This window comes from Gobio gobio (genome assembly GCF_949357685.1).
Source record: "Gobio gobio genome assembly, chromosome: 17".
Classification (NCBI taxonomy): Eukaryota; Metazoa; Chordata; class Actinopteri; order Cypriniformes; family Gobionidae; genus Gobio; species Gobio gobio.
Genome location: NC_137110.1, coordinates 24,110,047 through 24,133,146, shown reverse-complemented (window position 1 = coordinate 24,133,146; position 23,100 = coordinate 24,110,047). Strand labels below are relative to the sequence as shown.

At 42.5% G+C, this 23,100-nt stretch overlaps 1 protein-coding gene across 1 annotated transcript in view; it reads left to right on the top strand.

Annotated features, from left to right (window-relative positions):
* The window catches only part of rab6ba (RAB6B, member RAS oncogene family a), a 119,114-nt gene that overhangs the window by 24,056 nt on the left and 71,958 nt on the right, over positions 1-23,100 (top strand). The gene's annotated exons all lie outside the window — the stretch shown is intronic.

The window sequence follows — 23,100 nt, the reverse complement described above, 5'->3', positions numbered from 1 at the left end:
AATTGATTTGGCTACTTAAATGGCAGAAAGTGTAGTCTCCTGATTTGCAATTTTGCAAACGTTTCTTTTTCTTGTTCAAATGTTCTTGTAGTAATTATTTGAATTAATAACTGATTTTATTCAACTCAGTTGTAATTCCTGGTTACTAAAAACAGCTAGTCATTTTAACAATGATTCCAATAGGCCTCTATACAAGATTAACTGGGAAAATTACCTTGGTCAACCAGCATCCATTCTTTAATCCATTTTTAAAACCATTTGTCCTGTGTAGAATCACTCTACTGCAAATGAAGCCTCTCCCAGCGTCATGCACCATAGGCAGGGAAACACACTGGATGAATGGCTAGTCCATCACAGGGCTAACACACACAGGAATATCACTTGCACTCAGAGGAGGTCTTTTCAGCGAGGACTAGCCATCTATAACAAACTCAAATTATAAGACACTGTAAAACTCACAATGTCTTGCTCCGACATAAGGATTTTACCTCTAAAATACTCAGCTTAGGCCTTGAGAATCCTGCAACAATTACAATCCAGATACTGTCGAAGTACAAGATCAGATCACTATTGCCAATTTTAATTTTTCTTTTCTCATATAAAACAAGAATTTTATTAATTTTCCAGGGGGGGGAATCTTCTAAAGAGTTGTGTTTTCAGGCTTCATTTGAGCTTTGAGAGGACCATTAAGGGGCACGGATGAAGAAATTTCTTACTCATTCCATTCATTCCTTTTGCAGAAAGAGGATTACATATAGTAGTCTTCCAAATCCTGCTCAACGATACCCTCACAGTACATCAAAGGAACTTGAAAATCTGGGATTATTTCTGGGACAAAGGCAACGAGGTGATGGGACTAAAGTCCAGAAATCAAGTAGTGGGGGGAAATTTATTATTAGTTTAGGAAGGAATCATAGCAATTATACATAATCTACTTATGTAAATGCCACAGTTAAAAGTGTGGTGTGTAATTTCTACGGCACAAGCATCACCAAACGCAATTTAATTTCTCACTGACCCATCCAACAAACAGTCCACATTCACACTTTTACTTAGCCATCAGACTATGTTGGCCTGATTGGGAATCAACCAATCAACCTTTTTTTTATGCAAATAAATGACACAAATGATTTTATTAATTTTTTTATGGATACTTGTATATAAAAAAACATATCTTTTTGTATTCTAGAAGAATAGGAAACAGCTCATTGTCTTTGGGTCTTTGTTCATGTCTGACTGGATGGTAAAGATAATTCCAGAAGAACATACTGTGAGCTTCCTGATGGCTGAGTTAATTATGCAAACATGACTTGCTTTTAAGAGCAAACTGCACTGCACTGCCGGATCCCAATCTCATGTCTTCTCTTCTCCATCTGAGCCTAATGAATGTCTGCAGTCTTTACAGACGCAACCTTTTCCTTTGGAGAATATTGAGTCTTCTCACTGGCAAGCCAATAAAGGTGAATAGGTGCACAATAGTTTCTCAGTTTCTGTGTGGCATAAAGTAAACCCTCTGAAACAGTATTTGTATCACTCCACTTTCCTTTGGATCTGTTTCCACCAAATAGCTTTTTGAATTAATGCAGAAAAAAAGCTCTGTGACCAACAAAAGTTTATATTTCTCAAACGTTTTGTTCATGATATCATGAAAATCTTCACAAATTATAACTATTTTAATGTATTTTGAAGCCTAAATCAGCAGAAGTAAAAAGCTTAACGTGGGCTTTTAAATGAACTACACGGTTACATGACTTCAACATCAACTCTAAGCTCCTGACAACTCCTTCAGTCTTTATTTAAAGAAATATTGGCCCTGAAAGTTCGAGTTAGAATAGTTTGCAATAGCACAGTTATAAAAAGTGGACTAGTGAATAGATTACCTGTTTTGCTTGAGGACATTTAATGCCCCCAACAACCTCTGTAGTCCTATTTAGCCACTTGTTAGTAAAAGCTTTCTAAAAAAAAACACAGTAGATGCCATTTACATTAAGTACAAATATACCGCCTTGTTTGCTACTCGTCTGGTTGGGCAAGACAAAATTACGGAAATCACTGTATCATTAAGAGCGGCAATAATGTAGGGGTGAGACGCATGACATCAAGTTTTGACGCAAATTGACCCTAGGTTCAAATCTGCCTTTTGCCAAACTCACTCTACTCCCTTTTCCCGTCACATATCAGATCAGAAAGGCATTTATTTTCAATAAAAATGAAGAAAATTTTAGAAAATAAAGCGTCTAACGTGTTTAATAATAAGTGTTTATCGGTTAGGGGTTGAGAAACAGACGTGCTGAATTAGAGATGATAAAAGTGAGTGGGTCCAATATCATTGATTGTAAAAAGTGGGTCGGTCTTGTCCCACCCACATACAATGTTCCGACGCCCATGTGAATGTTACAACTAGCAGAGGATTGTACACATCTTTTGAACTAGAATCTTGCTAAAATATGTTGCTGCTATTTAATCGGCGATCAACTAGCAAACAAACTTAGAATTAGACTGTCACTTTTTATCACTTTTTTATTGGAACAAGTGTACCATGTTTTTTTTTCCACTGCACATTCACAGTTCTCAAGCCAACACCAGACAGAACAAACATCCATATCTTCTATCTCTACTGACATCCCACTTTCACCCCCTCTGCTTCCCTTAGCTCTATCCCTCTTTTCTTTCTCAGCTCTCCTGTCTCTAATGAATTTTTGATGCTGTATGTTTCTTTCCGGTGTGTTGGGCTCACGTCCCAGTGTCGTGTGGAGGAGGCATGGCCAGGACGGCAGCCCGGCTGTCGTTTATTTTTATCCTTCTCTTCGCTAGAGGGAAGCAGTCCTAGGGCGTGGCGCAGGACTCTGATTGGCTCTCAGTCTCAGTGGGATTGCATGATGGCAATGCCCTAGAGGGTAAAGCAGGAGCTGTTTCTCTTTGGCACGCTGTAGTGAGGGATCAATGCTGAGAGATGTCATTGTTTTGGAGATGGTAAGCACTACCTTCAGAGAGAATGTGCATCTGTTTATACTAGACTGGCCAAATTGGCAATAGATGCCTTTTCATAGGCTAGCTTGCAGACCCTTATGAAAAAGATTCAAGTGTGCTATTAGTATACTTCTTTTAAACTAAAAATAAGATGTATACCTTCAGTCTACTTTTTATGTACACTCCAAAACAAATTAATTAAGCCTTTTTTTTTTTTTTAGATTTACGCATTTCAATGAATAGTCAAATTCCATTGAATTGAATAATCCTTACTCATTTTAATTGAATAATTGATTAAGAATTGTTCAATTATTCAATTAAAATATGAAATAAAAACGGACAATTATACTTGCAGTATAAAACTACTAAACTAGTTTACTGAGAGTAAGTGTACTTTTATAAATTAAAAAAGTGTTTGACTTATAAACTATCAGTATACCTAGTTCACTTGTAATATAGTTGCAGTTCAAACAAAAAACTTAGTTGTAAGCTAGTTTTGTAATCAACTTTTACTACTGTTACACTTAAAAGTATACTTTTATACACTAAAAAGTGGGCCAATTTAGTCCCAAGTAGTATTGAAACAGTACACTTACAAGTATACTTCTAGTACATTGATATTCGTATTCTTCCTACATAAAGTATTTACTTAAGTATACTTAATAAAATGTACTTGAAGTATACTTATTTTTTATAAAGGGAAGTTATTACTGCTCTATTAATTTTTGGGTCAATGATATTATTAAAAATGTAATGATATTTATTTGTTAATGTATTTTTATTAATTAATTATAGTTGTAAAAAAATCGTATTAAATAAAACAAACGTATTGGAAAATAATGTTTAAGGTATGCACATGTATAGGTTTGAGGACATTTTCCTAAGTGTTTGACCATTGATTAATAATGTGAATCATTGTCACGTTAGAAAAATGTGAAACTTTCATTTAAAAACGCTTCTTGAGATCACCTGCGTTATGTTCCATTCCTGCACATCTAGCTGCCTTTGAATGCAAGAACACATACTGTGTGAACAACCTTTTAAATGAACAGCAACAGCCTTGCTACACTAAAAGCATATTTTCCACTAAATTGTTGGAAGGTAAAGCTGGAGCTCTGACCTTAAATACACTTCAAAACAGTTGTTCATTTTTGTGTTATAGAAAAAAGGCCAAGTTGAAAAGAACAATATGTCCTGTTCAGTATGATGTGATTTACTAATAGCATTGAAGTCGCACAAGAAAAATGGTAACGTTTAACACATTTTTTGACCTCTTCTGAAGTCAAAGATTTACTGGAAGAAGTTTTGAAAGAAGTCAAGTTCATGAATAAAAGAAATTAAACCCATCCTCTTGGGTGCCATATGTGCAGAATCTTTTTAATTAGCTTCTCCAATTACCTTTACCATTAATCCATCTGGTGGCTAAGAAAACCTACCCTGATGTAATAGCCTAAAAGAGAACTTATTGGGTTTTTCTCCAGAAGGCCATCTATGGGCTGATGTTGCACAATATACAACCTAAAACTCGGAAGAAATAACCCAAACACAAACTTTTATTAGTCAATAACCATACTTTAATTAGGCACAATCCTTAGTCCTATTTTCTTTTATATACAGTAGTATTGGAAAAGGGTCAATGACATGACACTCTTTTTTGTCTATGCATATTACTAGGATATTATAACTATGCATATTACTAGGATATTGGCTGTTTATTAAAAGGTAAAGCATATTAATGCCTTTTTCTGCATGACCTTATTCCACATCCCTTAATCCTACCCAATACCTCAACTTAAACACTACTAAAACAACCATACTAACTATTAATAAACAGTAAATTAGGAGATTATTCAGGCAAAAGGCATAGTTAATAGTGAATATGTGTTCCCCATGTTCCCAAAAATGCTTTAAATTGCATTAAAACAAGTTCATTATTCATTCTTAGGGATCATTCCTAGAAAAAGTCATGCGACCAACATAGAGGAATAAAAAACTATATCATATATATTACAGATCCTCATGACTTTGTTAAGTCTCCTAAAATATAAGATTTATCATGACAGGGCAAGGTTAGTTGAGGCTGTAAAATGTACTGTGGTGTGACTCCCCAAAAATGTAGTGTAGCGTTAGTTCTGGCAGGTCATGTTAAACAAGCTCGCATCAGCTGACTATCAGCTGATCACGTCTACCTATCGGAATACGATGCCTATCACAGCATGCATATAAGCTCCTTCAGTATTATCAGCAGCTATCGTGTTTCTCCGGTGCTAACTACCCTTCTCCATCCCCAGTTCCTCCTCTCATCAGTCAGGATTTTGCATTCTGATTCCCCCTAAATCAGACTAAATTCCTGAATTATGTTGTACATTTTAATATTGACATTAATGGTATCTGCAATACATTGTTGGTTCTGTTCTGTTTACCCTAAGGAGGTTTATCGCTGTTCTCCCTGCTCTCATCCATGCTAGGCTGCATGGATGCGCAGGGAGTTCTTTCCCAGAACAGAACCATAATTTGTTACATTTGCTTTTCTGGTTACTCAAAGCGCTTTAGGGGGGAATCTCCTCAACCACCACCAATGTGCAGCATCCACCTGGATGATGCGACGGCAGCCATATTGCGCCAGAACGGCCTCCACACACCAGCTGATTGGTGGAGAGGAGACACAGTGATGAAGCCAATCAGTATATGGGGATGATTAGGAGGCCATGATGGACAGAGGCCAATGGGCAAATTTGGCCAGGATGTCGGGGTTACACCCCTACTCTTTTTCCGAAGGACATCCTTGGATTTTTAATGACAACAGAGAGTCAGGACCTCGCTTTAACGTCTCATCCGAAGGACGGTGCTCTTTGACAGTATAGTGTCCCCATTACTGTACCGGGGCGTTAGGACCCACACAGACCACAGGGTGAGCTCCCCCTGCTGGCCTCACTAACACCTCTTCCAGCAGTGGTTTTCCCAGTCTCACATCCAGGTACTGACCAGGCTCAGCCCTGCTTAGCTTCAGTGGGAAACCAGTCTTGGGTATACCATACCGCAAATCCAAACTATTTGCTAATTGTCAATCATCTTTGACGATAGTGGTCATGACAGAAATGTATAAATGAATGAATAATTCATTGGGCCCTATTTTAACGATTTGAGCGCATGGTCTGAAGCACATGGCGCAGGTGCACTTAGGGTGTGTCCGAAACCACTTTTGCTAGTTTAACGTCAGAAAAAATGGTCGACGCGCACATGGTCCAAAAGGGTTATACCTAGTCAATTAATGTAATGGGTGTGTTTTGGGCGTAACGTGCAACAAACCAATTGGAGTCTCATCTCCCATTCCCTTTAAAAGCCAGTTGCTCTTGCACCATGGCGGATTCGCTATTTACATGGCGGAATTTCCAAACGGAAAGACTGAACACTTCTCCAGAGAGGAATCGTTTTATTTTTAATATTTAAAAATGTTGTGCACCCGCCTATAGACGCATATTACTAACACGCCCTTTAAATAACACAACAATACTGTGCTATTGACTTTATACTAGGTTTTTGTTGGTCAATGGCGCAGTCGTTTTCAGTTGCCTCAAAATAGCAATGCGCCTGAACACACCTCGTTTTCAGACCAGCACGCCCATGGGCGAACAGATGGGTACGAGTGCATTTGCTATTTAAACAATGTAGCGCTGGACATGAAAATGATGCGCAAGGCTGAAACAAGCAAAAAACACTTTCGTCGCGCCAGGTGTCGCATTGCGCCGGGTGTATGATAGGGCCCATTATATTAATTCAATTCAATTCAAATGTATTTGTATAGCGCTTTTTACAATACACATTGTTTCAAAGCAGCTTTACAGAAAGTAGGGCTGGGTTTCGATTCAAATTTCAAGAATCGATTCGATTCCGATTCTCAAGATCTTGAATCGATTATCATTATTCGATTCGATCCGATCTGATCCGATCCGATCTTCGAGATTTAGATAAGTGTTTTTTAAGAAAGCATTTTTTTCCAGCTGTTACCGGAATTACAGGACTGTAGTTATGCAACATATTGATGGTGTCCACTGGTGTAGACGACAGAGGACGCAGAGTTATATCAGCAGCAGTAGACCAATTATTTAGACGCAAACCTGATGTATTATTAAAAATGACATTAAGAATTGACATTAAGATCGCAAAGACAAAGGAGGCGCTAAGCGTCACCGTAAAGCCTTTATAATAATAATTAAGATTTGTATAGTTCACACAAATATTCAGAATTTAAAGAATTATGTTAATACATTTTACTTTGGAGTCATTCAATTTAAACTTACATTTCAAAGAAATTAATTTTATTTATTTTAGACACGTTTATTTTTTCATTGTCCAAAAAACATCATTACAGTAATTTTAAAGCTCAAGTGTTTTAATCCTCCTCTGCAGTGTGTATCAGTGTACTCCCTGTGCGGCTGCTTGTCCAGAAGGTGTAAGTTTGACCTTTAGCATGTGGTTTCTGTTCCTTTCCATCTCCTCATTTGAGCCGCAGTGAGCAAGCCTTTAATCTGGTAGTCTAGAGGTGTGTGGGCTCTGCAGGTTAAGATGCAGACTAACAGCGTTTTTGAGGAAGCAGATGTTCCTATACTGGTTTTAATTGGGCCTCATGATGGCAACCCTCACCACAGTGCCTTTGAACAGACAGATAGGGGGCACCACTGATTAAAGGAGAAACCTGTTAATTGCTGGATTGTGTGACTTCAAGCACAGCACTTATGCATATGAAGCTGTCTGTGACATCACTGTATAATTAATAGCTAGTGACCTCCCTGGGGGTGTTTGAATCCGTGCATCCAGCAAAATCTTCTCATGGTCCCCATTAAATGACTTTTTTGTTGTTGTAGCATGCAAAGAACATTTTGCTAACCTGAATTTGAAAGCGTACACACATTATATTTGTGGTTGAGATAAGCCCTCCCACAAATAGAGGGGCTTTTGCATTACAAAAAAAGTGGTACCTCTAGAGAGGTTTTAGATCAAGGTAATTACTGCACCTCATATTGTTGTTAAAGCTGGCTTGTAACATAAGCAAATTAGAAGTCTTTCCACTGGTTTTTATGGCCGACGTTTAACAGCAGGGGATTAGAAGAGTGCACCATTATGCTGTACTGTGAATACCAACAAATCACAATAAACAATGCCTAGCCTCATCGTGGCAACACCCAAGCCTAATTAATAGAGTTCCAAGGGAGAGACATTTGCATATGCAAATTACATGACCATGTTAGGAAGCATTAGATGCGAGCGGCTTTGATGTTGATGTATTGATGGCTCTTTACAACTAAGGTTTTGTACATACCAGGGCTAGATCAGCCAGCGACTGGGGCTTCTACGGAGTCTCATGTTGGGGCTGGTATCCAGGGAGAAGCGTTCAAAGGGCTGCTCTTTATTCTCAGTGTCTGAGGGAGACCAGCGTACCTCTCCACATTAATTAGAGTTTAATGGCAATCGATAGGTCTCAGGCCCTGAAGAAAAAAATATTGATTTGTTCAAATGTCAAGATGAAACAGTTTTGTGCAAAAGGTGGATGGAAGCTGGGCTGAATAGGGATCATGGGGAGCTAAGGTTAGATAGTTTTTAGAGGACATCGATTACCACAATCCGGAGGCCTTTATTTGCTATGTAAAAACACACATATGATGCTGTGCTAGCAGAAAACTAACTGCATTTACTGTATATGTACACTCACACAACACAAAGGGCCCTATTTTAACGATCTGAGCACATGGTCTGAAGCACATGGCGCAGTTGCACTTAGGGCGTGTCTGAATCCACTTTTGCTAGTTTAACGACGACAAAAACGGTCTGCGCACCAGGCACATGGTCCAAAAGGGTTGTAGCTACCTAGTCTCTTTATGAGTCATGGGTGTGTTTTGGGCGTAACGTGCAATAAACCAGAGTCTCCTCTCCCATATAGCGAATTCGCTATTTACATGGCAGAATATAGACACCCTTAGCCTGACGAGTCAGTTTAAATACATGTGTGTATTGCCACGATTGATTAAATAAGTTGCCAATTTCATTCGTCATTACTACAAATAGGTAATTCTGATACATGCAATGACTATCCATTATGACATGTAGGCATTTTTATCTTAAGGTACACAATAATAATCTTTTACATTTGTAATCCTTTTATTTTTAATGTTTGGCATGTTTGTGTGCTGCTGTGCATCCCTGTGTGTGTAATAAGAGTGTACACGTGTTGTGCACCCGCCTATAGACGCATATTACTAACGTGCCTTTTAAATAACACAAAAAAATACTACTTTAAAACTAAATTAATTTGCCTGAAAATAGCAACGCACCAACAATGCGCCTGAACACACCTTGTTTTCAGTCCATGGGCGAACAGATGGGCGCGGGTGCATTTACAGTTTTTCTCAATCGATTTGGTACATTTCTCCAAACTCAGGTAACAGCTCTCAAAACAGTTTACACAGCAAACTAAACACACTCTTATGTTGGTGAGTATTCACTGCACAATGAAACACAACATTTTATTCTAGTAATGCATTTATTAAAATTCAATATTAACATCAAAACTAAAAGTGTGTTCTCTGTTGATTTGATAACAAATTCAGCTGAAGATACACAAAGAAATAAATACATGTTTTTCATTAAAGTTCATTAAGTTCTTTAATGAGGAGTTCAGGTGTATAACAATGAGTTGTCACCCCACAAAAAAAATATTATGCAAGTACATAGGTAAATAAAAAATAAAATAAAAAATGTACTGCATTCATTGAATCAATTAATTTATTGATCATGCCTCTCAATTACATCCGGCCAGAGAATTTCATCAACATCACAGCAAATATTTTCACGAGTCATGCATCGTGGGAAAAAACGCCTTAAATGCTGTATCCATCCTTGACATGTTTGTGCCCCAATATCTCCCCAGGCCTCTTCCATCGCTTGAAGAAGACTTACTTGGTTGTAAGGGTTGCGATCATGTACTTTCCATCTCCAAAAGAGAAGAATTCCTCAATTGGATTCAGGAAAGGAGAATATGGTGGAAGGAACACCATCCTGAAATTTGGGTGATTCTCAAACCACTCTCGCACTATTGCTGAATGGTGGAATTGGACATTTTCCCAAACAACTACAAAATTCTGCACCATTTGCTCCTGATCACCCTGCAGAAAGAGGATTTCAGTAGCCAATCACATATTTTGTTGTGCTGATGTAATAAATGAGACTTTTTTCACATTAAACTTTCAGTGGAGAAAACAAAACGTTTCACTCACTGAGTTTGAACGCCAAATTACGCATGGGAAAGCGAGGATCATCTTTCCGCGTCAGAAAAACGTAAAAATGAAAAATATCAGACTTTTTCAAACAGTCTTCATCTCTGTCAAACACCATTGCTGACGGCACACCTGCTAACAAGAAAGCAGGCATGAGAGAGGAAACGACAGAAACACAGAAGCTCATGTTTCCTTGTCAATGAATGAACACCCAAATTAAAGTGCAGAAAGGCAGTGTCTATTTCCTGAACACAATGTGGATAAACTACAACAGGTAAACTTGTCAGCTGTGTGAATATATTGTTAACAATTCTCGTTTTCCTCAATACTGATATGGATTCTAAAAAGTCAGGATCTTTTAGGGTGTTTTCACCCTTGGCATGTTTGGTTTGATTAAACGAACCCTAGTGCGATTTGCTCTGTTAGTGCTGTTCATTAGCCTAGAAATCTAGATGCACCCTAGCGGCAGCAAATCTAAAATGCAGCCAGGGTAGTTTAGCAACTCTCCGTTGACTTGCGAGCTGAAAAAACTCTGGTCAGGCCAATCACATCGTGTATAGAGTCGGTGGGCGGGCTTAACATAATGACGGCAGAGTTGCCGCGGTTCCGCGTGTTACTTGTAAACAAAGAAACTGGCGAACAGTGGTCTTTCGAATCGGCTTTGGCCGCGACTCTGGAAGACTTGGAGTTAAGCTTTTCTTTGAGAAAAGAACAAAGAACGGCACTGAAGTCATTCTTAAGAAAGGAAGATGTGTTCGGAGTTTTGCTGACCGGATACGGCGAAAGTTTAATCTATCAACTAGCTCCGCTTCACCTTCTTCGTTGCTCTGGTTGGTTGTAGCGCTATCCTATTGCATGCAGAGGGAATTTGAAAGACAACCGTTTATCCCGCCCCTCGGATTGAGCCCTGCCAATGGTGAGTTCCCAGACCCAACATCTTGATGTGGGTCTGGCTTGTCAGGCTAGCGGTTAATTTGAATAAGTTTGATAACTGCCATCCAAACCCTTGTGTGCACCAAACAAGCGGACTGAGACCCCTGAACGATATTGGTCTAGAGGACTTGAGACCCCTGAAAAATATGGGTCTCGGTCAACTTCCAAACAAACTCTGGTGCAGTTCGAATGAAATATGAATGTAACTTGGACCAAAGACATGTAAACGGACCAAAACCGGGACATTATGTCACAACCCTAAAAAGGACCTTTTCTTCGCTCCTTGGCTGAACGAAGGCTTCTGGTGGGGGTGTGGAGTCGTAGAATCGAGTCAAAGTATGCAGGGGCTGAGCGCGTGGTGGCTCTGTAGGCAAGTGTCAGCGCCTTAAACTTGATGCGAGCAGCGAGTGGTAGCCAGTGCAGAGAGATGAAGAGTGGTGTGACGTGGGTCCTTTTGGGCTCGCTTTAAAAAACAGTCTAACTAACCAAATGATGTCACATATGGACTACTTTGATGATGTTTTCATTACCTTTCTGGACTAAATCTAAAATATCTTAAACTGTGTTCCGAGGATCAACGGAGGTCTTACGGGTTTGGAACAACATTGGGGGGAGTCATTAATGGAAGAAATTTCATTTTTGGGTGAACTAACCCTTTAATGAAGTAGTGTAAATGGAGAAAAGAAGAGGTCCAAGCACTGAGCCCTGAGGAACCCCCGTGGTCAGTTGATGCGCTTGGGATTCCTCTCCTCTCCAGGCAACCTTGAAGGACCTACCTGTGAGATAAGATTCAGTGATGAGAGGGTGGACAGAAGAATTTGATGATTGACCGTGTCAAAGGCAGCAGATAGATCAAGGCGGACGAGGACTGATGATTTGGACTCCACTTTAGCTATCCGCAGGGCTTCGGTGACCGACAGTAGTGCAGTCTCTGTGGAGTGGCCCCTTTTGAAACCGGATTGGTTAACGTCCAGCTGATTATTCTGTGAGAGGAAGGATGAAACCTGGTTGAAAACAACTTGTTCAAGAGTTTTTGCTATGAATGGCAGGAGAGAGACAGGTCTGTAGTTATCTATGAGTGATGCGTTTAAAGTGGGTTTCTTAAGCAGTAGAGTTACCCGAGCCTGCTTGAAAGTGGTAGGGAAAGTGCCAGTGCAGAGAGATGTGTTGATGATGTGTGTGAGTGCTGGTAGGAATGTAGGAGAGATGGCTTGAAGGAGGTGTGAGGGAATGGGATCGAGAGGACAGGTGGTAGGATGGCTGGAGAGGAGAAGTTTAGATACTTCGGCCTCAATGAGTGTAGAAAATGAGGAGAGAGTATGTTCGGTTGTGAATGTGGCTGATCTAAAATCCACAGTGCGCGGGGGTGAGAACTGATTGCTGATAGTTGTTGTTTTGTTTGTGAAGAATTGTGCAAAGTCGTCTGGAGATAGGGAGGTGGTGGGAGGTGGTGGAGGAGGACAGAGCAGAGAGTTGAATGTTCTGAAAAGTGTGCGTGAGTTTGAGGTGTTGCTGATTTTGTTTTGGAAATAAGAAGATTTAGCTGCATGTACTTCATCTGAGAAGGATGAGAGCAAAGACTGATACTTAGCTAGATCAGATGGGTGTTTCGATTTATGCCATTTCCTCTCTGCTGCCCTGAGTATCGTCCGGGGTTCACGAAAACATCAGATAACCAAGGGTTAGAGGGAGTAGCTTGTGCTGGCCTAAAAGAAAGAGGGCAGATATTGTCTAGACATGAAGTTAAAGTGGAGCATAAAGTGTCAGTTGCAGTGTTAACATCCATAGAAGAGAATTGTGTGGATGAGGGAAGGGAGGATGACAGAGCAGAGGAGAGATGAGAAGGAGAGAGTGAGCGCAGGTTTCACCTGAAAGTAACTGGTGGAGGAACTGGTGGTGCGTGAGTAGTAAGTTGAAGATTAAATGTGATGAAAAAATTATCTGAGATGTGTAGAGGTTTGACCAAAATGCTGTCAGTAGAGCAGCTGCGTGTGTAAATGAGGTCCAGCTGGTTACCAGATTTGTGGGTATGTGACGTGATGAGGCGTTTGAGGTCGAATGAAGCTAGGAGGGTGTGGAAATCTGAAGCATAAGATTTGTCCAGGTGAATGTTGAAGTCGCCGAGTACTATGAGTGGGCAGCCATCCTCTGTAATTGAGGACAGCAGAACATCTAGTTCATTGACAAAGGTGGTCAGTGGACCTGGGGGCGGTAAAGGACTACAATATGTATTTTAGAGGGAGTTGTAAGCGTTATAGCATGATATTCAAATGTGTTGTTATTGCAAAGAGCTGTGTGAGATGAGTATTTCCAATTGTTAGAAATGAGAAGACCCGTGCCCCCACCCCTCCCAGTCTGGCGAGGGGTGTGGGAGAAAGAGAAGTTATTAGAGAGAGCAGCAGCTGAGTCTTCTGGACGGATCCAGGTCTCCGTCAAGGCCAGGATTTTGAGAGCGGATTGAGTGGCAAAGGCTGGAATGAAGTCAGCTTTATTGACAGCTGACTGACAATTCCATAGCCCCACAGATCTTAATGTTAGTTAATAAAAATACAGCTGTTCATGGTTTGTTCATGTTAGATCACAGTGCATTAACTAATGTTAACAAGATTTTAATCATGCATTAGTGAATGTTGAAATTAACATTAACAAAGATGAAGCATTTTAATAAATATATACACTATTTTACATATTCATTACTTAACCTGTTGTGTACATGATGAGAAAGAATGGAAGGAGCTAAAATAGAATTCAACACTGCCTGTATGATTGCATGTGAAGATCTGCCTTGCACCATTTTTACCTCTCAGATATTGCTAATGAAGAAAAACGGACTGGAAGTGTGCAAGAAATGTTTATAGGATGCATGGAGGAGACCAAACTACACGCAATGGATTCTGTGGAAAGAAAAAATTTTTGTGACTGTATATCGTTCCTAGGTTGGAAAAGACATTCAGTTCCCAGTTTATCAGGCCTCGTACCCTGTGCCTTTAACTACAGAATTTAGCTAATGGCCCTCTAATTGTTCTTCTGTGTGTTTTTATGCCCCTCAGTCTGTGCTGAGTGTGTTGAATCAGATAATTTGCAGTAAAACATGAGCTTTCATGGGAAACGGATGGAAAACAGCGAATAGCTGACGGACAGAGAGGCATTAAGGAGAGCCGGTGCAGGTGTCACTATAGATAGATCAGCAAAAATGTTGCTGTTTGTTTGCTTTCCACTGCACTTCTAGCATCCTTTGTCTCTAAATGTAGTTTGATTTCATTACATACCTGAAGTGTGATGTCTTGAACAATGACTATGATTACGGACAGAAAATGGGTGGACCGAATCACGGAAATCAGCCATATAAGATCAGTCACTTCAATTTAGCTAATATATCAGAAGTAGAGGTGTAAAATTACTCAAAAACAAACTGTGATGTGGACTAGTGTCTGATTTAAACTGCTAAAATAAATACAAAGTCTGCTTATTCTGTGTCTCTCTGAGTGAATGAGCGGAACAGAAAAGTCTTCACTACAGCTCTCCAAAATAAAAAGTTGGTTTGGTTATATTTGTATAGTAAAATGTATACTTCTTAAAGTAATGAAAAATAATAGTAATAATAATGATAATCTAGTAAAACATTATTTGTATAATAGAAGACTAACAGACTGTTCCCTTTCGAGAGAGTCACTCGTATACTTCACGAGCGTTGTTTCAAATGTCTCGTTGCGCTTCGTGCAGAAGCCCTCTGTCAAGCGAGGACCTTCACATCATCTGCCCGGCGTGCCTCGGTCAAGACCACGCCCTGGCGGCACTCTACCAGGGCGGCTGCCCAGGGTGCGACAAAATGGCACTGCAGACCCTGCGGGCTCGGCTTGCCATTTTCGATGATAACCCCGCTCTGCCTGCTCTCTCGTCGGCTCCACGCAAGAAAAAGCGTCGCGACCAGAGACAACCGGAACAGCCATGTGTTCGCACGCCGGACCCATCCCCACGTGCAGCACACCCTCCTGTTACGCTCACACAGGAGGAACAGCGGCCTTCCCTTCCAATGGCCTGTTCGGTCTCCTTTGGTGGACCCTGTCAGGACCAAGAAGAAGAGACCAGCGACGCTTCCCAACAGGCTTCAACCAGCATGTGGACGGACTCTGCAAGCGTAGACGCGGAACTGGAGCGCGTGCTCTCGAGGGCCGTGGGAGACCTCGGGCTAGAGTGGTACCACCCCCAGGAGCCTGCGAGGAGCAGACTGGACGAGTGGTTCCTACAAGGTCGTCGCCAGTCCTGTCCTCAAAGACCCTCTCCCTTCTTTCCGGAAGTTCACGAAGAGCTTACCAAAGCCTGGAAGGCGCCGTTTTCAGCCTGCGCCAAGTCTTCCTTCTCCCCAGCGCTCTCCACTGTGGACGGTGCGAAGGAGAAGGGATACGAGAGCTTCCCGCCGCTTGAAGAGGCCATCGTTGCCCACCTTTGCCCGCCCTCCTCAAGAGGATGGCAGGCTAAGGGGTCGCATCGAAGCCATGCCGCACGACCTCGTCATTTGTCAGTCGAGCATATGCCTCCGCTGACCAGGCGGCGTCGGCGCTTCACACCATGGCAATACTGTAAGTGTTCCAGGCCAAGCTCCTCTGCTCGCTGGACGAGTCCATCCCGGACGTCGAGGCTCTTAAGGACCTCCGCAGCGCCACAGATCTAGCCCTGCGAGCGACCGAGGCCACAGCCCAGGCGATCGGGAAGTCTATGGCCAGCCTCACGGTGGTCGAGCGCCATCTCTGGCTCAACCTGACAGAGATGAAGGATGCGGACAGATCCGCCTTCCTGGACGCCCCCATCTCGACGTCCGGCCTGTTCGGCCCCGCGGTGACGGGCTTTGCGGAGCGTTTCATTCAGCGGTGATGAAACACGTCCTCCCCAAAAGAGCGAGCTCATCTTCTAACCGCCAAGGAAAGCTCCGCCCGATCAGCAGCCCAGGAATGCACCCATGAGCGCACGCCCCTGCTCGACATCCAGGAACAGACAGCGCTCTCGCTCCACCGGCCGAAGCAGACAGCCAGAGCGACGGGGACCGCGGCCCAAGACTGTGCCGCCCCCTGACCCGCCTAAGCAGGCCTAACCACAGCAAAAAAGAGAGCCTGGTTAAGTCCCGCCGCGGCCGGACCATCACAGCTCTCTCTGCCCCCCTGTCTCACAGTTCCCTCCAGCCAGGTAACTGGTTTCACAGAATTCGCAGTCAACGAGCCTGAGAACAAGCGCCCTCGCCTGCACCAAACCGCCGTTCTCACGGCAACCCACTTTGCACACACAGCAAACGCGTTCGCGCGACATAAGTGCTGCAGCCGTTATGCACCTACCACACCCCACGCGACAAGCGCGTCAAATATAAAGAACGTGCCCGCCATACAAGGCGCGCCGCGAAATATAACCAATATAGCTGGGGTCTCGCAGACACTACTAAATCAGGCTACCGGTCCCTTTTCCCAAAGCGACCCGCCCATGAAGGGTATACAGCCCCTAGCTGCACATCAGCATGGGTGTTAAACATTATGCATCCATCAGATTACTCGCAGGCCCCCGCGCTTTCGAGCGATAGTAGAATCTTCAGTGAGAAGCACCGTGAGTCACGTGCTTCGCACCGAAGTGGCCAAACTGCTAGACAAACGAGCAATAGAAGCCGTGCACCCGTCGCAAAGCGACGCAGGCTTTTACAGCCGTTACTTTCTCCCGAAAAGGGATGGTGGCCTCAGACCCATCCTAGATCTCAGGCAGCTGAACAAATCGCTATTGAGCCGTACGTTCAGAATGCTGTCCATGAAACAAATCCTCGCACACATTCGTCCGGGGGATTGGTTTTTCACACTAGATCTGATGGATGCTTATTTTCACATACAAATAGCTCCCCGTCACAGGCCATTCTTGAGATTCGCCTACGAGGGACAGACTTATCAATACACAGTTCTGCCATTCGGCCTATCTGTCGCGCCCCGCATTTTTACGAAATGCATGGACGCAGCACTAGCTCCCCTGAGATTAAAGGGGAGCTAGCTCGACGATTGGCTAATCTTAGCCCAATCAGAGGCTCAGCTGGTGACGCACAGATCCTGGCTCCTCAGCCATTTGGAAGGCCTGGGTCTCAGTATCAAAACGGAAAATAGCGTGCTATCCCCATCCCAGAATACACGTTTTCTGGGAGTGCACATAGACTCTATACAAACGAGCTTCGTTCAAAATGGACTTGTGCGTCCCTCTCAAGAAGTTCCAGAGGATGTTAGGCCAGATGGCCTCTGTATCAGCTGTGCTCAAGCTGGGCTTGCTGCGCATGCGCCCCTTACAGCGCTGGCTAAAGTACCGTGTCCCGGCCTGGGCGTGGCACTCAGGCCGGCTAAGCATCAAGGTGAACCACGGCTGCATCAGAGCCCTGGCCCCTTGGCTAGTGGAAGACTGGTACCAGTCAGGGGTGAGCGCGGGCGCCACCACGAGATGGAAAGTAGTCTCGACAGATGCATCCAACCTAGGTTGGGGTGCCCTACATCAGGGCAAGCCACTCTCCGGCCTGTGGTCAGCAGAGGAGAAGAGGCTACACATAAACTGTCTAGAGATGAGAGCGGTGGTTTTAGCGCTCAAAGCTTTCCTTCCGTTCTTAAAGGGACAGCATGTCCTGGTCCGCTCGGACATCATGACAGTAGTCTCGTATATAAACCGCCAGGGTGGGCTAAACTCATGCAGCCTACATATCATGGCAGAAAGCCTGGGTAGCTATGGGCAGCTATGATATGGGCAGCACGCAACCTGAGCTCACTGAGAGCAGCGCACGTGCCGGGAATTCTGAACCAGGGGCCGAATATGCTATCCAGGAACAACGTTCCCCCAGGGGAATGGTCACTTCACCCACAAATGATTCAGTTGATATGGAGTGTCTTCGGGAAAGCGGAAGTGGATCTTTTCGCGTCGAAAGACAACACTCACTGCCCGACATACTTCTCTAAGGACAGAGATGCGCTGGCCCACGAATGGCCCAGCCTCCCTCTGTATGCATTCCCCCCGATCGTTACCCCAGGTAATCAGGAGAATCGTGGAGGGGAAACACGCAATACTATTGATAGCTCCACTGTGGAGGAGCCAGTTATGGTATGCGGATCTGACCCAGATGCTGGATACAGCCCCATGGCCGACACCACTGAGGAAAGACCTCCTCAGTCAAGCGAAGGGGAAGATCTGGCACCCCAGACCGGATTTATGGGCCCTTCATGCATGGGCCATCAATGGCTACCCGGGAACCTCCCGGTCGAAATACTGAACACCATATCAGAGGCCAGAGCCCCCACAACTAGGCGGCTATACGCCCTGAAATGGTCAGTTTTCTCAAACTGGTGCGAGGCACGAAAACTGAACCCACAAACATGTGAGGACACAGAGGTGCTCCGGTTTTTACAGGAGCTGTTGGACGCAGGTCGTTCCCCCTCCACGCTCAAAGTATATGTGGCGGCAATAGCAGCGTATCACAGGCAGGTGGCGCGCAGTCCTTAGGAAAGTGCAATCTCATAGCGCGCTTCCTTAAAGGAGCCAGAAGGCCTTAACCTGCCCCGCCCCGCCCCCTCACAGTTCCTGTATGGGATCTTTCTATAGTCCTACAAGCTATGAAAGAGCCCCCATTCGAACCACTGCAGTCAGCAAGCATAAAGCACCTCTCACTCAAAGCTGCATTTTTGCTGGCTCTCGCGTCCGTAAAGAAAGTAGGCGACCTACACGCTCTCTCAACGAGCGCTTCCTGTCTGGAATTTGGGCCAAATGACTCCAAAGTCATCCTCAAACCAAGGCATGGATATGTACCTAAAGTGCTTTCCACTCCATTCAGAGCACAGGTAACGCTGCCGTCCTCGCAGGACGAGGAAGGTGCGAGCGCACTTTGCCCAGTCAGAGCACTCAAAATATACATAGACCGTTCCGCAGCCTATAGGCGGTCAGAACAGCTATTTGTCTGGTTCGGGGGCAGCACTAAAGGAAGCCCGGTCACGAAGCAAAGATTATCACGATGGATAGTAGACGCTATCACGCTGGCTTATCAAGCCAAGGGTCTCGTCTGCCCTATAGGCGTCACAGCTCATTCCACGAGAGGCATGGCCTCGTCATGGGCCTGGTCTAATGGCATACCATTAGAAGATATCTGTGCGGCGGCAGCCTCTCCGTCCACGTTTATCAGATTCTATAACCTAGATGTCCCTGCCTTGCAAGCAGGTGCGTTTTCTACGTAGTAAGGGTATCACCCTCTTATGTATTCACAAGCATGCATCATATAGCCCGACTACCATATAGTCCTGTTACGCTCTATAAGCCCCGACTATGTCTGGCCAGCATAATGCACAATTACCTCCTAGGAAGCCCACTAGGGTCGGCTTTAAGGGGTTCATTCTCTCCAGTCGGTTAGGGCTTACGCCCTGGCTGCGGAGATCTGAACGCACGGCGTTTTACACTGGTCACCCTGCGTTATGCTAACGCAAGACGAGTGACTCTCTCGAAAGGGAACGACTTGGTTATTAGCATAACCTCGGTTCCCTGAGAGTAGGGAACGAGTTTTGCTTTAGCATAACGCAGGCGGTACTCCGTATTTCCTCAAGACTGAAGTCAATTTTATCCTTAAAATTTTCCATGTAAAACGCAGTGTAGCTGCACAGTACACCTTGCATAGCATGCCATGCCATGCGAGTGCTAGCTCAGTGTGTCGCTTCTGTCAATTTTATGAACTGAGTCCCTATGGCGAGGCACGGCCTTTTATAGGCTCGCTATGCAAATTCAGGAGGGCTATGCGGGCGGGAACAAAGAAGGCGTCCCATTGGCTCCCCCCGATCAGCCGCCTCGCCATAGGTTGCCTGCAGTTGCAGCAGCGCAGCCAATCAGCGTGCACCTGCGCTCTGCTAGGTGTACTGTGCAGCTACACTGCGTTTTACATGGAAAATTTTAAGGATAAAATTGACTTCAGTCTTGAGGAAATACGGAGTACCGCCTGCGTTATGCTAAAGCAAAACTCATTCCCTACTCTCAGGGAACCGAGGTTATGTTAATAACCGAGTCGTTATTCTACTAACAGACTAGCAGAATAACAGACTTTTTCATCTATATTTTAATTTATACAGTAAAAATAAAATATTTCATAGAGCTCCACATGACCCTTGTATTTTCAGCTATGCCAAGATGCTGCTAAATAATGTATGTTAATGATCAGAAGCACTAATTGCTATTAAATAATTCCTGCATGATAAGATACAAAAACTCGCCTAAAGTTCATTAGCTGGACTGATAAGCTTTCATGATTGAAATTGCTGATAGATTGTCTGTGGCATTTCACATAGTTCAGAGTGTTTCTCTCCCGAAACTTGGTTTGACAACATTAAGTACTGAGGATTTTATCAGCATATATGAGTGGATTTGTCATGAATATATAATAGTGATTAAATAAAATGGTTTTAAATTCAGTTCTATGAGTTCTTGGTGTGTCTGCTAACATTTATCAGGCGGCGCCTCAAGTATGTATTAAAGAGATATCAAAGACCCGAATCTCTGTACCAGAGGACTCTGCTGTCAGTTGCGTCCATGTTTTATCTTGTTCTTTTAATAAGATTTGGATTTAAACAATTTTTTCAGGGTGGGCTTATTTTTCCAAGTCAATTTCGGCATAAGCGTATTCCCTTATAGTCTTGGCTAAAAAATAGCTATTGGCAGTGTTATTTCCACTGTTATTGCCCTGGAAATAAGATTCATTAAACACACAATGACCTTTTGTGGCACATTGTCAATGTATGTGGGCTAAGTTGTCAATAGGTACCTGCCATTACATAGGCTATTATAGTCTTTTCAGCTAAATTTTAAGAAATAGTTCATTCAGAAATAAAATGATGTCATCATGTACTCATCTTCATGTCATTCCAAACCTGTATGGCTTGCTTTCTTATGCTGAACCCAAAAAAAGAAAAGATTTTATGTTTTTGGCCTTTTTGTGCCTTTATTGGATAGAACAGTAAAGATTTTGACAGGAACACCACGAGGCTTTCTGCGCCGACTAGGAGGAAATTGTTTTTTTAATGTTCACAATGAAAGAAAATGGTCCCTTCTTCATTTTTTTTATTTTTTTTATTTAATTTTGGGGTGAACTATCCATTTAAAAGAATGAATCAATGAATGAACTTGCCAAAGCCCGTTTTCATGGATTCTATGTAACATAGAATACAAATTCAATTAATTTACTTATCCATCAATTAATAATCATGGTTTCAAACTAATGTGTGAGAACATGATACTAGGGTGGTCTGATGCTGCTTTAGGTTTGTGTAAATTCTTTGCAATGTTTTATCATTTACCATTTTCATTGATTTCATGCTTCTATGTTTAATATTTAAAACATTACTTTTGTTTTATTCTTTTTTTTCATTACATTCTTCAAATGTACATCAACTATTTATTATTTTGCTTTGTTTCAGTTACTGTATTTGATTAATAATACAGTAAAACTGTAAAATTTTAAAATATTACTATTAATATATTTTAAAATGTCATTTATTACCATGATGGCAATGCCTTTTCAGCAGCCCAGTCATCAGTGTTACATGATCCTTCAGAAATCATTCTAATATGCTGATTTGTTGCTCAAGAAACATTTTTTATGATCATCAGTGTTGAAAACAGTTGCTTCTTATTTTTGCGGAAACTCTTTTTTTTTCAGGATTCTTTGATGAATAGAAAGTTGAAAAGAACAGTGTTTGCTTGAAATAGAAAAGCACCTTTGCTAAATAAAAGTATTTATTTATTTTCTATTTTTTAAATCTTACTGTTCCCTAACCTTTAAACGGTAGTGTAATTTCTGTGTAAATGTATGTATGAGGCACTCTGTGTAATGTACCTTTTGTGGTATATATGTGGTTCTGGATTAAATCTATTCCGAATCTATTCTATTCGTAGCTTCTCCCATTAATCTGCCAGCTTATCCTTACATTTTTCAACATACTTTAGTTACTTTAGTCTCTTCCTTCCCATTTCCTTATCCTGTATCCATTATCTGATTGTGCCTCTAATGGGCGCTCTTAGTGGAGTCAAAGCACCAAATCCAATCTATCACAGTAAAGGCTAAGCACTAAGCCCTGTGTCCAGCTATTGCTCTGGTGTCTGGCATAAGTGATTAACTGAAATATGTTGGATGCCGTATGCTCCACTAAATGACATGATATTAAATATTTAACAGGACTAAAATTAGATGCCCACCACTCTATTCATTAGAAAAAGAGCTTGAGCTGTCCGTTTTGGTGGATTTTAAGGAGATTCTAATATAGAATGGAAAAGATTGCTTGCTATAAACTGGAGTCATCTGTTTTTCTTACATTTCTGTGCACTATTGTTCAAAAGTTTGGGATCAGTTTTTTCTCCTGCAAGAATGCATTAAATTGATCAAAAGTGACAGTAAATACTTGACTAAGAATCCTGACTAAAAAAGTAGCTCAGTTTCCACAAAAATATATACACTAAAAACACTAAGGAATGTTAAATCAGCATAGTATAATGATTTCTGATGATCATGTGACACTGTGTACTGACCCCAAACTGTTGTACGGCATTTCCTAGAGAAAATATAAATCTCTAATATTTCAACCTACATATGCTGCTTTTGCAAAGCATATCTAAGTGGATGTTTTATTCCCACTGGTCGCACTGCAGTAGGAGCTGATGGTTTATGGATGTGATGTTGTGGTCTCAACATAGCGGTTGCCTCTCAGCGTCGGCTATAGCAGGGATGGCTGGCTATCTTCCATCCAGCGGTTTAGTGTGCACTCAATAATTATGGTTTGTTAAATGGGGAGGGAAGGGGGCATAGCCCAAACCATAATTCAGTATTTACTCAAAAGCATTAGATAAAGCCTTATGATCCCCATTAATTTAGATCCTCCTCGCTTTTAAACGGAGACAGATC